This window comes from Eptatretus burgeri, chromosome 12, assembly GCF_056783735.1.
Source record: "Eptatretus burgeri isolate ZD-2024b chromosome 12, Ebu_testis_v1, whole genome shotgun sequence".
In the NCBI taxonomy this organism is placed as follows: Eukaryota; Metazoa; Chordata; class Myxini; order Myxiniformes; family Myxinidae; genus Eptatretus; species Eptatretus burgeri.
This window is the reverse complement of record NC_140972.1, coordinates 25,440,866-25,456,801: the sequence shown is the minus strand read 5'-3', so window position 1 is coordinate 25,456,801 and position 15,936 is coordinate 25,440,866. Positions and strand designations below refer to the sequence as shown.

At 43.6% G+C, this 15,936-nt stretch overlaps 1 long non-coding RNA gene across 1 annotated transcript in view; it reads left to right on the top strand.

Annotated features, from left to right (window-relative positions):
• Positions 1-15,936, top strand: part of LOC147015276 (uncharacterized) — a 121,490-nt gene that overhangs the window by 94,770 nt on the left and 10,784 nt on the right. The window contains exons 3-5 of the long non-coding RNA XR_015050268.1: positions 653-768; positions 973-1,099; positions 11,693-11,825. This is a non-coding gene — a long non-coding RNA (uncharacterized LOC147015276). The remainder of the gene's footprint in view (positions 1-652; positions 769-972; positions 1,100-11,692; positions 11,826-15,936) is intronic.

Below are 15,936 nucleotides of genomic sequence, written 5' to 3'. Positions count from 1 at the left end.
TGCTTCGGCAGCACCAACGCTCTGCAAAGAGTCTGGTCCCAATGGATGCATGGATGGTTTGGGGGTGGTGGGGAGGGATAAGTGCTGGCACAAGCTACCCTGACCCCTCCCTTTCTTCACCTCAAGGATGTGCAAACTACCTCCTCTGGTCCTCCCTTACTTCTACTACGTCGTGACCGATGATGAAACGGTGTGTGTGTGTGTGTGTGTGTGTGTGTGTGTGTGTGTGTGTGTGTGTGTGTGTGTGTGTGTGTGTGTGTGTGTGTGTGTGTGTGCCCACCAGTTATTCTTCATTTTAAACACTAATTTGGTCCAAGCACCTCCAACCCCAGGGCCGCATTCAGTCGATTACCATAATACGAGCAGATGGCATGAAGTAAATATATGTTGGCCACCGGCCATAAGGAAAATATATCCGCAAGTCCTTCAAAACAAACAGTGCGGTCCCGATCTATGAAGAACGATGTAAATGCATCGAAACACGAACAAGGGCTATCAGGGGCTTGTGCCTTGAGGATGTTCAGGGTCCAAATGCGGTGTGGGTGTGGTCCATATCTCGATGGTTACCTCTTGGCAGTTAATCCCAGATTTATGGGGTTTTTTGGCCACTCGTGCGGAATCCGATTAAAATCCAGCTTTGATCTCATTTCAGTGGCTGATCCTTCCTGCAACTTGCCATTCTCTCCTGAAACCGAACCTTCGCTTCGACGTGTGCAGGTCGCATTGTGGACAGGGCGCGGACGACAACACCCGGAAAGAATACGATTGGTGCGTCACTTGTCCACAACCTTGTCACAGAATCTTTAGGAATACGCCGGTAATAGTAGTATATGCAATCCTGTTTCATATTTCCATAACCGTATGCACGTTACTCACGATGACATTGTGATGACGCTACTGTAAACGTGATGACATTCTCATCAAAGCTTTTGTCCAACATTTTGATATTGTGCTTTTGCTCTTCACTCACAGCTCCACTTCAAAAGGGACACACTCCTGAAGACTCTGTGAGCTGTGTGCGTCTCGCAGGTGGACAAGCAGCACTGCTTAAGTTGAGCGATCATTCGTTATTTGCGCCAACCTTTCATCAGTATGACCGGTAATCGTAATTTACAAAACGAAAGTACAAATTTTTTTGAAACTCTGTATAGACACACACACACACACATTATATTTATTTTTATATATATATATATATATATATATATATATATATATATATATATCCATTTATATATTTATATGTCTATATATTTATATATTTATTTATATATATATATATATATATATATATATATATTTTAATATACTTATGTATATCCATATATGTTAATTTATATATATATATATATATATATATATATATATATATATATATATATATATATATATATATATATATATATATATATATATATATCCATCCATATATGCCTGGTGTTGGCTTCGTGGTTAGGGTGGTGGGCTTTGGAACCTAGGGTCCTGAGTTCAAATTTCGCTCACTCTTGAATTAATACCAGGTGGGGTTAACTCAGCCTGTCATCCTTCCGAGGTCGGCAAAATGAGTGCCAGGTTGCTGGTAAGCTGTAACGGAGTGGTGACCCATCCAGGATTGTGCCCAATAGCCAAGGAGACTGCTTCAGCAGCACCAACGCCCTGCACAGAGTATGGTCCCAATCTTTTTCTCTCTCTCTCTCTCTCTCTCTCTCTCTCTCTCTCTCTCTCTCTCTCTCTCTCTCTCTCTCTCTCTCTCTCTCTCTCTCTCTCTCTCTCTCTCTCTCTCTCTCTCTCTCTCTCTCTCTCTCTCTCTCTCTCTCTCTCTCTCTCTCTCTCTCTCTCTCTCTCTCTCTCTCTCTCTCTCTCTCTCTCTCTCTCTCTCTATATATATATATATATATATATATATATATATATATATACATACATACATACATACATACATACATACATACATGTATGTATGAAAGGTATGGCTTTTAAATGCTGATGACTTCACTCATATTAAACCTGACGTTGGCTTTATGGTTAAGGTGGCTGGCTGAAAATTTTAGGGTCTTGAGTTTGAGCCCCTGTTGTGCTCTTGAAATAATACCGGGTGGGTTGACGAAGCCTGTCATCCTTCCAGGGTTTGCAAAATAAGTACCAGCTAACTGGTAACCTGGTAACAGGGGCACTGCATCACAAGCACAGTTGTGCTTCCAGAAAATAATGCAACTGGCAGCTGCAGACTGCATACAAAACAACAACTGCACTCTATAGTCGTTTTTAAGCACATTGTTTTGTACACATTTGAATGGGCGGCCATTTTTTTCGCCGTGCCGTCCCTACATATGGAGTACCACCATACTCCATGATGCATCTCATTGCAATTCTTGGCGAGTCTTGGACTATTGCTGGTATGTCGGCAGAACATCTTGAACGCCTCACGTATTTCAGAGGAGGCTACCAGCTGTGTGTCAGTACTGTGGCTAAATTTGCCTGCCAAGAGATTAAATGCAAAATGCAAGTTAATGATGAAATGGAATGTGGATGTTCAGTTACTAATAATAGAAGCTACTACCTTCATGGGCTTTCGAGTGGAAACCGCACGGGCACGATGGACCGAGGGTATGTATATAACCGATGGAACACCTTTACGTATCAATGTGTTCGGAGCGACTTTATACGTTGGCGTGCTGTATATACAGTATTAGACAGGTGAAGATCATCTCATTTCAGATGCCACTTCTTAGATGAAGGTCGGGCGAGGCCGATAAGTACAGTCCAAACAGTATGTTAGCTAGCTGTCGTGTGCAACCTGTGCCTGCTGGTTGCATCATTTTCTTGGGGTGCGACTGTGCCGCTGATGCAGTGCCCCTGTTACCAGTAAGCCGGTACTCATTTCCCTGGGTTTGGAAGGATGACAGGCGGAGTCAACCCCATCTGGTGGTAATTCAACGGTCGACAAGGTCTCGTACTCAAGACCCTAAGATCTTAAGCCAACACCAGGCTGAACAGTACAGTATGTTGATATGACACGAGTTCTATCCAAAGGAATGTCAACGCAGGAGGAGGCTATTTGGCCCATAAGAACCTGTGCTGTGGCTGCCAACATATGGTTGTCTATCCTTTTTCAATTGGGGACGTCAAGCAAGGAAGCAGCGTGTACTATTCTTAAAAGTATTTGGTATAATTCAGCCATGTTTCGGACCACCGACCTGCCAGACTCATCGTGGACCCTCTAACCAATGCACCATCAAGTCTGCTTAACTGTTTCTCCAAAAAAAAAAAAAATCAAATGTTCTGTGCACACCGTTTCCCAAAAAGGTCAGGTCCTCGTCGACACCATCCGCCTGAGATACAACGGCATTTACTCAATAAATAATCGGAAGACCTGTCGTTCTGGTGACACCTTTAACGTGCCAGTCGGTGTACTCTATCCGTGCCAGTGAGTTGCTGCATTCCCCGAAGGAGCCTCAGCGGAGGCACGTATGGGGAATGTACAGTGCACGTGCCTTCCTCGTCGATGCAGAATGAACGCTGACCTTGGCATATCTTCTCCCTCCCTCCGCTCCCGCCCTTCCAATTCCGAGCGTGCACCGCGGCCACCGCCATAATCGGGCCGTCCTTCCTGCGGAGATAGAGACATCGTGCGTGGAAGGACACACCGTTATTTACCCATGCCCTCTGACAAACAGTCTTCCGAGTCACGCCTGGCCGATCGAGCTCATACTAACCGTATTTCTCTTGCCTCCGCAGCACGAGCCGCATGGACACCACGTGCGGGACGACGGTCTGCGCGAGATGGCGTCCGCGGGCGGTTTATAATTCCGTGTCTCATACCATAACGCTCATGCGATGCGGCTTGTCGTCCGATGGAATTAGTGACGTTGACACGGTAAATCTATGGAGCCGCAACGACTTTTAGGACGTTCATCGAAGCATGATCCCCGCGGGGAGGACAAGGTGTACATCGGGTCGGGATGCGCTTCGTAAAGATCTATCAGTGACTGCGTGGTGCCGCTCAGTGTTTCAATGGGCGGTCATGGGTGGTGCGTGCTGGTACCACCGCTCGAGGAGATGCGCAAGAATATAACGTGCTGCTGGTGGTGCTGAAGTGGGAGGACGGGGTGACGGACGGGGGTGTTGGCACGCGTGGCACAGACCGATGACACGAACACCACACCCCCAGCCCCCGCCAACACCCCTCCACCGTCCTCTCTTCACCCACCTCCTCCCGGGGCACGACGACCCTCCAACACCTTTCGCCCAGGTGACGGGGCGACGGTGCCCACGCTCCGAGAGCCGACCGCACAAAACCGGGCGCTGCCTTCTTATCAGGCAAATATGGCGCGATTGCCCCCTAATTTATTAGATCACTTTGTATTAAAAAGTATGGATCGTCTAAATTTGATAACAAGCGCTCCGCACAACTCATTACTTAACGTTAAATTAGACTCCAATAAGATTTCCATCCCGCGTCCCACCCAGTTGAATGAAGTGCAATTTAGGACTGAATTTGTTGTATCTGTCACAAATATTTCCAATTAGTGGACGTAATTACTGGACAGTTTCTGTAATTATGACTTAACTGGATGGATTTGGCACCGTGAAAAAAACTAATAGGCCTAAATTTGATATTTTACATATTTGCATAATAGGGAAATTGGGAGAAAATTGAGTGCAGTCGGTTGTGAAGATTCCATGAATGTGATGAATCTGAAATAGGAGAGTTTGGCTGCTGCGCGGGGCTCGAGCGGTCCCGGTGGACCGGCGGTGACTGCACGCACCGCGCTGCGCGTTCCCGAGCCCCCCCACCCCGCAAACTCCCGCGATTTGTCTTTTCGTAACGGGCCAGCTCCGACAGCCTTACGGCCCCGGCGGGTGATTTGCAAAGAGGCTCATCAGAGCCCCCATAATACCGACATTTCATGGAATATTACACCGGAACGATAATTATCCTATTTACATAGCTGTTTGGCTGAGCCCTTGAACCCGCCGCGGCGGGCACCGGCGCAGGTTGCGTGTTGAGGGCGACTCGGTAAAAGGGTCGAAGGTTGAACGACATGAAGGGTTGCGAGGAATGAGGGCTCTGCTGCACGATCGAGGGAAGACCGTTGGGCCGAACTGCTCGGAGCAGTCACTCGCCTTGTGCGGCCACCCGTTGAATGACCGCGGTGTCTGGACAAAAAAAAAAAAAATGAGGTGTTTCTTATTTAAACGCTACCGTATAATATTCGAGGACGTTTTTTTGCTTTGGGTCTAGTGTAGACGAGGTAGTCGACCGTCGTGTTGAACTCCGGGAACCTGAAGTCCCCTCCCTCCACATGAATGCTCGGTTCCACGCCCCTCTGATCCCTTCCTTTGGGATTTGGTGAGTGCGTAGCTGGTGCGAAGTGGAACGGGGGTCTTGTTAGCGGGCAGCGCCACCCGTCAGGCAGCGCCCCCCACCCTTTCCCCCCTTCCCCCCTCATCCCCAACCTCTTTGGGATCCAAGTGAAAGTCACCAGAGAACGGGCAGACAGGGTATAGGGTATGCCGGGCAGCCTCGTCGTGCCTGCTGCGGCGAGGTGAGTGTATTTTACTCCGGCAGTTAATGGGAATAAAGGACCCGAGTGGATGGGTGCAGATGGGCCTGATACAAATAGTCATTTTCCTATTTGCTGCCCCATTGAGCATGATGAATGATGGGAGTCAGGCCGGAGCCATGATAAATGGGAGCCCCACCACGTACCGCTCCATGCCCTATTGATTCCCCTTCTCTATTCCAAACAGGAGGCAGCTGCCTGGCCCGCCCCACGTCTTCCCCCCCCCCAACCCCACCCCTCACTGGGCCTCTCCCCGCCCTCTTCCACTGCTCCTCGCCTCCCGATCTGCTCCTGCCTTCAACACGCGCATATGGACGATTCTTCTTCTTCTTTGAACCAAAACGACCATCCTCCACTATATACGTACGCTCCCCTCCCTCCGCTATTCCTTTTTTTCTTTGCTCCTCCCTCCTTGTTACCTCTGTGAAGGTAATGGCACCCCCCCCCCCCCCCCCCGATACAACATAATTCTTTCCCCAAGGCTGCTTCAATCGCAGCAACACTCGTCTGCAGAATAGGTTGAACCTCTCCGACCTGGTTTCTCAAATCTAACCAAAGCTTCGGTGGTTTGAGTAGATTTGAGAAACATCGGAAAAATATTTGACGAGAAATTGGTGCCCGATCATGTTGTGGTTTGAGTAGATTTTTTTTTTTTGGTGGATTTTTAGTGGTACTTTGAGTACTTTGAGTAGATTTGAGAAACATCTGTAAAATATTTGAGTAGAAATTGGTGTCCGATCATGTTGTGGTTTGAGTAGATTTTTTTTTTTGGTGGATTTTTAGTGGTACTTTGAGTACTTTGAGTAAATTTGCAGTGGTTTGAGTAGATTTGAGAAATATCTGTAAAATATTTGAGTAGAAATTGGTGCCCGATCATGTTGTGGTTTGATTAGATTTTTTTTTTTGGTGGATTTTTACTGGTACTTTGAGTACATTTGTAGTGGTTTGAGTAGATTTGAGAAACATCTGTAAAATATTTGAGTAGAAATTGGTGTCCAATCATGTTGTGGTTTGAGTAGATTTTTTTTTTGGTGGATTTTTAGTGGTACTTTGAGTACTTTGAGTAGATTTGCAGTGGTTTGAGTAGATTTGAGAAACATCTGTAAAATATTTGAGTAGAAATTGGTGTCCAATCATGTTGTGGTTTGAGTAGATTTTTTTTTGGTGGATTTTTAGTGGTACTTTGAGTACTTTGAGTAGATTTGCAGTGGTTTGAGTAGATTTGAGAAACATCTGTAAAATATTTGAGTAGAAATTGGTGCCCGATCATGTTGTGGTTTGAGTAGATTTTTTTTTGGTGGATTTTTAGTGGTACTTTGAGTACTTTGAGTAGATTTGCAGTGGTTTGAGTAGATTTGAGAAACATCTGTAAAATATTTGAGTAGAAATTGGTGTCCAATCATGTTGTGGTTTGAGTAGATTTTTTTTGGTGGATTTTTAGTGGTACTTTGAGTACTTTGAGTAGATTTGCAGTGGTTTGAGTAGATTTGAGAAACATCTGTAAAATATTTGAGTAGAAATTGGTGCCCGATCATGTTGTGGTTTGAGTAGATTTTTTTTTGGTGGATTTTTAGTGGTACTTTGAGTACTTTGAGTAGATTTGCAGTGGTTTGAGTAGATTTGAGAAACATCTATAAAATATTTGAGTGGAAATTGGTGCCCGATCATGTTGTGGTTTGATTAGATTTTTTTTTTTTGGTGGATTTTTAGTGGTACTTTCAGTACTTTGAGTAGATTTGCAGTGGTTTGAGTAGATTTGAGAAACATCTGTAAAAATATTTGAGTAGAAATTGGTGCCTGATCATGTTGTGGTTTGATTAGATTTTGTCATATATTTGAGTAGTTTGAGCAGATTTGCAATGGTTTGAGTAGATTTGAGAAACATCTGTAAAATATTTGGGTAGATTGGTGCCCGATCATGTCGTGATTTTATTTATTTATTGTCATATATTTGAATACATTTGAGTAGATTTGATGGTTTGAGTAGATTTGTAGTGGATTTGTAGTGTAGTGGTTTGAGGAGATTGGGAGTGGATTTGTAGTGTAGTGGTTTGAGTAGATTTGTTGTGGTCGATTTGTAGTGTAGTGGTTTGAGGAGATTGGGAGTGGATTTGTAGTCGATTTGTAGTGTAGTGGTTTGAGGAGATTGGGAGTGGATTTGTAGTGTAGTGGTTTGAGTAGATTTGTAGTGGTCGATTTGTAGTGGATTTGTAGTGTAGTGGTTTGAGGAGATTGGGAGTGGATTTGTAGTGTAGTGGTTTGAGGAGATTGGGAGTGGATTTGTAGTGTGGTGGTTTGAATATATTTGTAGATTTGAGTCGATTTCATGGTTTGAGTAGATTTGTCAAAGATTTGAAAATATTTGATGGTTTCAGTAGATTTATCATGTTGCGGTTTGAGGAGATTGGGAGTGGATTTGTAGTGTAGTGGTTTGAATATATTTGTAGATTTGAGTAGATTTAATGGTTTGAGTAGATTTGTCAAAGATTTGAATATATTGATGGTTTCAGTCGATTTGTCGTGTTGTGGTTTGAGTGGATTTGTCGTAGATTTGTCTTAGATTTGTGCTGGATTTGAGTAGATTTGTAGTGGATTTGAGTGGTTTGAGTAGATTTGTGGACTTCAGTAGTTTTGTAGTGGTGGTTTTTTGATTGTATTTGAAACAGTAGATTTGTGGTGGATTTGAGTAGATTTGTCATAGATTTGTAGTGGATTTGAGTAGATTTGTGGACTTCAGTAGTTTCGTAGTGGTAGCTTTTTGATTGTACTTGTAACAGTAGATTTGTGGTGGATTTGAGTAGATTTGTCATAGATTTGTAGTGGATTTGAGTGGTTTGAGTAGATTTGTGGACTTCAGTAGTTTCGTAGTGGTGGCTTTTTGATTGTATTTTTAACAGTAGATTTGTTGTGGATTTGAATATATTTGTAGATTTGAGTAGATTTAATGGTTTGAGTGGATTTGTCAATGATTTGTGGTGGATTTGAGTAGATTTGTCATAGATTTGTGGTGGATTTGAGTAGATTTGTCATAGATTTGTGGAGGATTTGAGTAGACTTGTGGATTTGAGTGGTTTGAGTAGATTTGTGGACTTCAGTAGTTTTGTAATGGTGGTTTTTTTATTGTATTTGTAACAGTAGATTTGTTTGGATTTGAATATATTTGTAGATTTGAGTAGATTTAATGGTTTGAGTAGATTTGTCAAAGATTTGAATATATTTGATGGTTTAAGTAGATTTGTCGTGTTGCGGTTTGAGTAGCCTTGCAGTGGTAGTTGAAGTCCTTCGAGTAAATTTGAGAATGAGGAGTTCTGTAAATTTGGTGGTTTGAGTGGATTTGTAGTGGTAAGTAGTAGTTTATTTCTTCCCTTTCATTTCCAAGAAACATGCAGTACTGGCCATTAATCTTGCCACCATCTTTACCTCCTCCACCGAAGGTGAAGGAGGTTATGTTTTCACCCCTCTCTGTCCGTTTGTTACATGCAATATCAAAGATTTTTCATTACATGAAATATCAAAGATTTTTCAAGTATATTGGTCAGTCCATTTTGTCTGTTTGCCTGTCTGTTTGTTTATTACCTACAGGTCACAATTCTAAACCGATCATCATGAAACTTCACCAAGTTTCAGAGGTAGTCTCAACTGAGAAGCCGATTGATTTTGAGGTCAAAGGTCATCTTGAGGTCACATTTCTAAAACCGCCATTTTTCATCCGATTTAGTGGAAATTTGAACAAGATTTGCATATTGCATCACTGGATTGGGAAAACAACTATTTTTGAGGTTAAAGGTCAACTCAAGGTCAAACTTCTAAAATCATCAATTTTTATCTGAAAAATCGTCAATTTTCATCCGATTGACTTGAAAATTAAATAGCAATTGCATAGTACATCACTGCATTGGGAAACCAACTTGCTGAGATCAAAAAGCCAAAGGTCAACTCAAGGTCAAACTTCTAAAATCATCGAATTTCACCTGAAAAAGCACCAATTTTCATCCGATTTAGCTGCAAATTAAGCAGCAATTGCATCTTTCATCACTGATTTTGGAAACCAACTATTTGAGATCAAAAGGTTAAAGGTCAACTCAACGTCAAACTTCTAAAATCATCAATTTCAATCTGAAAAATAAATTTTCATCCAATTGACCTGAGCTTTGATTAAGATTGTGAATTTTAATCTTAACGAAATGGACAATTTGATCTATGCATGACATCCTTTGGAGAGAGGGGTGGGTTTTGCATGTATCATGCTCTGCATGACGTCTTTTTCTTGTATGTTTGTCTCTCTATCTGTCTCTGTCTGTCTCTATGTTTATGTGCAGGATATCTCAAAAAGTTGTGGATGGATCTGGATGAAATTTGGTGGGCAGGTTGGGTGAGTGTTTGACGAGGACAAACTGATTAGATTATGGTGAAGATCCAGATCCGGTTCTGGCTACGATAATTTTTAAAGTAATTCTTCACCATTGAAGGATAGGGCCAAAAACGATACATAGCACGATATCTCAAAAAATTGTGGATGGATTTGAATGAAACTTGGTGGACATATTGGGTGTGTGACAAGGACGAATTTATTTGCTTTTGGTGAAGATCCGAATCCCGATCTGAATATGAGAATTATTTAATTTTCAGAGTGATTCTTCACCATTGAGAGATCGGGCCAAATACGTTACATAGCATGATATTTCACAAATGTATTGGACCTGATATGTCCGCGTGGATCAGGCATTGCAGGGTGGAAGCATGCGCTCTACCAAGTGCCCTTATAGTTTGAAAATGGAATACTAATTTAAAGTTACTTGGCAGACAAATTTCAATGTAATGAAAAGGCAAACAAAGCATTCATCAACGAGATACTATGATGTAGTTTTAAGGTGTGTTTCACTTGGAGGTACCTGACTTGCCTTTGAACTGCTTAATTTCGGTTCGATTCTGATCAGACTGTAAGCTCACATCCCAACACATTCCTTATACCTTTGTGGACAGGACACTGGATCAATGAATATGCTGTCCTTTGAAGCAGTGTGACCACTCCTTGGCTTTTTTCACAAGATCTTGGCTATTCATTGTTCACCTTGGCGTCTTGGTTTTCTATAGGTTTTCTTGGCGTATAGGTTTTATATTATCATCGCTTTTCCGAAACCTTGTGAATTTTTGGCTTTTTTCATTGGCTCACCTTGGCATTTATGAAAATGAGGAGTGGTCACACTGCTTTGAAGGTGATGTTAAGCTGGCTGTTCTGTCCACTGGCATTCACTTGTGAGTGCCAAACAGCCCACTGCTCTTTTAACAAACAGCAAATCAGTGTGTGTTGGCACTCACACCACATTTTAAATTCCTGCTGTAATCCAATGGAGGAACTGCACCGGCAGCTTAGCTGTTCTGCAAGTCATAAGAAATGATGCAACCACCAGCCAAATGGTGTATATAAGAGAGATCGTTTGATAAATTACCAAAGGCAACTCCTAAGGGGAACAGTGCGAGCTCACTTTATAAACACTGCACTGCCCTAATGTGGAGATGCATGGGGAAATTAAAGCGATGAAATACAACAAAATACTGACCAGTACATATTGGAGTTTGAAATCAATTACTAGAAGCACAAGACCACCGGCTCCATAAGTCAGTGAACCCAAAATACAAGTTTGTCATGAAAATAATTTGCGTTCAGAAACAGATGTTGTCTTTGTAAATACATATTCTTATTGCCACGACAGAGCAAGCAGTCGTTGCTGCAGTAAACTCTCAGCAATTCCGATACCTGCCAAATAAAATCCAGAAATTCTAATAGGGGGCTATGTTGACTATTCCTGCGAAATTGACTGCTACCTATTCCTATCCGTAGACCTGTTTTTGTGTAGTCGTGCCAATAGCTTTGACTGCATAACATTATTTGGACTCAGTTGTACTGAATACTCTCTCATGAGGCTATGTGGCAATTAAACCAAATGCATTCACTTGTGCTATCAAGCAATTCACGACTAAAATGGATATATGAACACAAAAACGAACACAGTAAAATGAAAAAGAGATTTGTCTACCTGCAGAAATTATATTATGCCAATGGTCTTCATGAAAATTGAGATCAAGCTGTAATGGAGGATGGTGATAGATATTTATCTCCACAGGGCATTTTTTACAATGAAGCATCTGTACCACAAACTTCCTGACCATGGACCCAGATTTGCCTTGCGGATTTCTGCACTTTCAGCACACCCCATTATTGTGTGGACCCCCGCTGAATAGAATCTACTCAAACAAGTAAGGTGAATCCTCGTATTCATTTGCAATTGGTCACTGGCTTTGACACCGATACAATTTTTTTTATTACAGACCCTAGGCATCACAAAGCTACATATATCAATTTCAAATAGAGCACCTCACTGCCAATAGAGCATTTAAATTGCTCTATTTAAATTGCTGCCAGCTTGCCAGCTCGATGATAGAAGACGCCATTTGCATTTTTGCCACCACTATCCTGTGCGGGCACGGGAAGCTTGCAAGTCAAGATCAACAGGCAAAGTTTTGAACAGTTTCTATAAGATTGACATGACAAGTTATTGGTGCTGCTTTTTGCCAACAATTTAATTTTATTTTATTGGTTTAAAGCGGCCACGATTGGTGGGCCAAGATCGTGAAATCGCATGTTGAACCTTTGACAACGATTGATCGCTGTGCAAAAAAAACTACATGCGGTTGGAATGAAGCATCCATCACCACCATCACCACCATCACCACCATCACCACCATCACCACCATCACCATGCCATAAACTTTATCTCAGAATTTGATGGACACTTTAAAGATCCCACCATATTTTTGTTTGCAGAATAGTAGGCCGAAATGATTGGTATCATCAAATGGTAATGTAGAATACAGAACAGTCAGTACGACACACAAATGGCTCATTCACACTGCAAGCTGTTCCTGTGATTCACCAGCTTAAAAAATCGCCTTCAGGTCAGGTATGGGAGCATGCACCGGAGCAGCGCGTTGCTGCATCCACTTTCCACCGGTACTCCAGGGGCCTCCGTCTGGCCACCCCCCAGGCAGATGCCTGGCCCATCCCCACCTCCTTGAGATGCTGATCAACCTGCTGTGGCCACGAGGCACGTGGTTGGCCCAATGGCCTCCTCCACTTACGAGACTTCCTCACTGAGAGAATCTGGTGAGCAGGAACAACGTCAGGAAAACTGACGTCACCATCTGACACTGACATCAACGTCACCAAAAAAATTGGTGAAAACATAACCTCATTCACCTTCGCTGGCGGAGTTAATGACGATGACAACTTAAAAGAAACGGGGTGCTCTGAACTGAAAGCTATATGTAGCTGTCTGCTGCAATGATTGAACCAAATATAATAATAATCTATCTATAATTCCAACAATCTCTGTGAGTGTATGTCTGTCTGTTTGTTTGTCTGCGACCGCCGTTTCTCGACGACCGCCAGTCCGATCTGATTGAAACTTGCCAGGAATATTGCCGGGGCCCCGCAGATGTGCCTTTTCGAGGTTTGATGTCAATCGGACGAGCGGTTCCCAAGTTATGGCCATTTATCTGTCAACCAATGACAAGACATGGTGCTATGACGTCACGAATAACGTCACAATCAATGTTTATTTATTTATTTGTTTATTTATTTTTGCATGATTGACGGTCCGATCTGATTGAAACTTGCCAGGAATATTGCTGTGGACCCGCGGATGTGCCTTTTCGCGGTTTGATATTAATTGGACGAGCGGTTCCCAAGTTACGGCAATTTATCTGTCGACCAATATCTGCGAGAGAAGGGGGCGAGAGAGGAGGCGAGAGGGGGGGGGGCAGAGAGAAGGGGGCGAGAGAGAGGGGCAAGAGAGGGGCGAGAGAAGGGGGGCGAGAGAGGGCTGCACATACTGGCACGCACCTATGGGCCCCGCCCCTACGGGCCCGTACTAGTAATAATAATAATAATAATAATAACTTTATTTGGTGTGTTATTTAAGACATTTAAGCCTTAAATACAGACCGCTGCCTGGGCTTGCTTCTGAGAAACAATCAGATCAATCCGGGGTGGGATGGACAAAAGGCTGACTCACAGAGTAGCATTCAAAGTTGCTTTCAGTTTATTCCTGGTCTTTGATTTTGTGACGGTCACAATCGAAAACCCTGACTCGCACAAGTATGTGGTGGTGAAAGGCAACAGGAACTTGATTGCCCGCTCTGACAGAGAGGAATATTCCTTTGCAGCCAAGATCCGAAATTAAGCAATGTTCAAGTTTTGTAAGCTAAAGTTTCAGGCTGCTGTCAGCTGATAGTTCCATCAGCTGGGTATCCAACACAGTGGAAAAGGTCATGTCTTCAGCTGCAGGATCCACTGAGAATGGGTCCAAAATCCAGAGGTGGCCATCCCGGGGTTCCTCTGTTTCACGACACTGCTATGTCAACCTGCCATTGACGAGGCGCCATCCATACATACGAGTACCCAATCGAGTCCCTTTTCAATGAAACAATTATTAAGACAGCGGAAACCCTCATCAGCCGTCATTCTGGTGGGGAGCTCATCGCATCATAGCAAATCTTCATTAAAACTCTCTCTCTCTCTCTTTATGGCTGCTGGTTGCATCATTGGTTAGGGACACAGCTATGCCGCTGATGCAGTGTCTCTATTACCAGTACACTGGTACTCATTTTGCTGACCCCAGAAGGATGATCTCTAAGATCCCGAATCAGCCACCCTAACCGCTAAGCCAACATCAGGCTTTTCATTAAAATTACTGTCCCAGCTGTATGTCACAAAAACCAGCAACAAAGCCGCATTGCCAACATCAGTGGATTCGTCCAGCTGTATGGCAAACTATGGGCTTGCTTTTATTCTCTCCAAAAGCTGGCTTTCAATGTCATCACGCATAACAACGATTGCTCAACAGACAGACAGTCATTCGACAGCGGGATGGTCTGAATTTTCTTAGTCGCCACATCTCTCATATCCATAGCGCGGGGCAGAATTAGCTCCCCTGCAATGGTGAAAGCTTTCTTGCTTCACACTCTGCGGGATGCCACCAAGTAACTTGCCTTGATGATGCATTCGGAAAGCGTGGTGAGCATAGCTATTGATTTCTGTTGTGTTTGAAGTCCGTCCCATTTCCTTCGGAAGTATTGCTTCGGTTTTCCAACACACCCAGGGTGTTTGGTTTGTAAGTGTCTCTGCAATTTGGATGGCTTCAGCGATTCGTTTGAGAACACATCACTGCTTTCAACACACTGTGCCCTCGGTTCTGAATCACCTGTCACTGCAAATCCAAACTTAATGTACTCGGGGTCGTATTTTCTGACTACCATACGCTTTTTTGCCGCTTTTTTAGCAACTCCTGAAGTCTCGCCATCATTATCGGATTTTCTTTACAGGAAAGGGTCCATATTTGCCAGAGCAATGTGCAGGAGCCAGCCTTTTAGCATGGTGACGAGACGCTCAGAATCTTGTTCAAGTCTTTTATACGTAGAGCTCGGACCAACTCCCGAACGCGTGGTTAAAACACCTCTTCGGAAACCTCGACATTCAATCAACCACAGCTCAAGCATATTGACGTATTACGTACGCACAGTCAAAATGATGCCTCCACAGCCAGCCTTCTCAGGTGGGCATGATCTCCATGCACCACTAAGTGGCGTCTTGGGCACACTGATGGGTCGTGACCCGCTGGTTAAGAATAACATGCCCTAGACCTAGAGGTATGCACACTCTCCTCGGAGTTGTGTAGCCTGGGTTCATATTGTTACGGCTGTGGAAATTCGCAGAACACCATAAAGGTCCTTCGTTCAGTTATTCCGATAAGTCTGTGTTCAGTTAGATTTCCCCACCGTTGTTTAATGGAAATTATTCGTGTCGCAGGGCTGCGATTCTTTGAGATAGTGCTTTTCTTTTACTATCGTTATTTTGGACCAACCACAACCACACCTGCCTCTCAACAACCACGCCATCCTCACCACTCCGCCAGCAACCGTCAACATCTCCACGAACACAAAAGGGGAACAACAACTACCGCCCCGATTTCTCTGCTAAACAAGAATGACGGTTGGAAAACAACTCCCACCCCGATTTCTCTGGGAAAACAAGAATGACGGTTGGAAAAAAAATCCCGCCCCAATTTCTCTGGTAAACAAGGATGACGGTTGGAAAACAACTCCCACCCCGATTTCTCTGGTAAACAAGAATGACGGTTGGAACTCAACTCCCGCCCCGATTTCTCTGGTAAACAAGGATGACGGTTGGGAAACAACAACTGATCCAGCCGATCTCTGTTGGAATGTTCCCCCCCCCCCCGCACGCTGCGAAGGGAGGGGTGGGGCGCCGGGGAAATAAAAGGGCGCACGGAGGCGTCGTCTTGGTCTT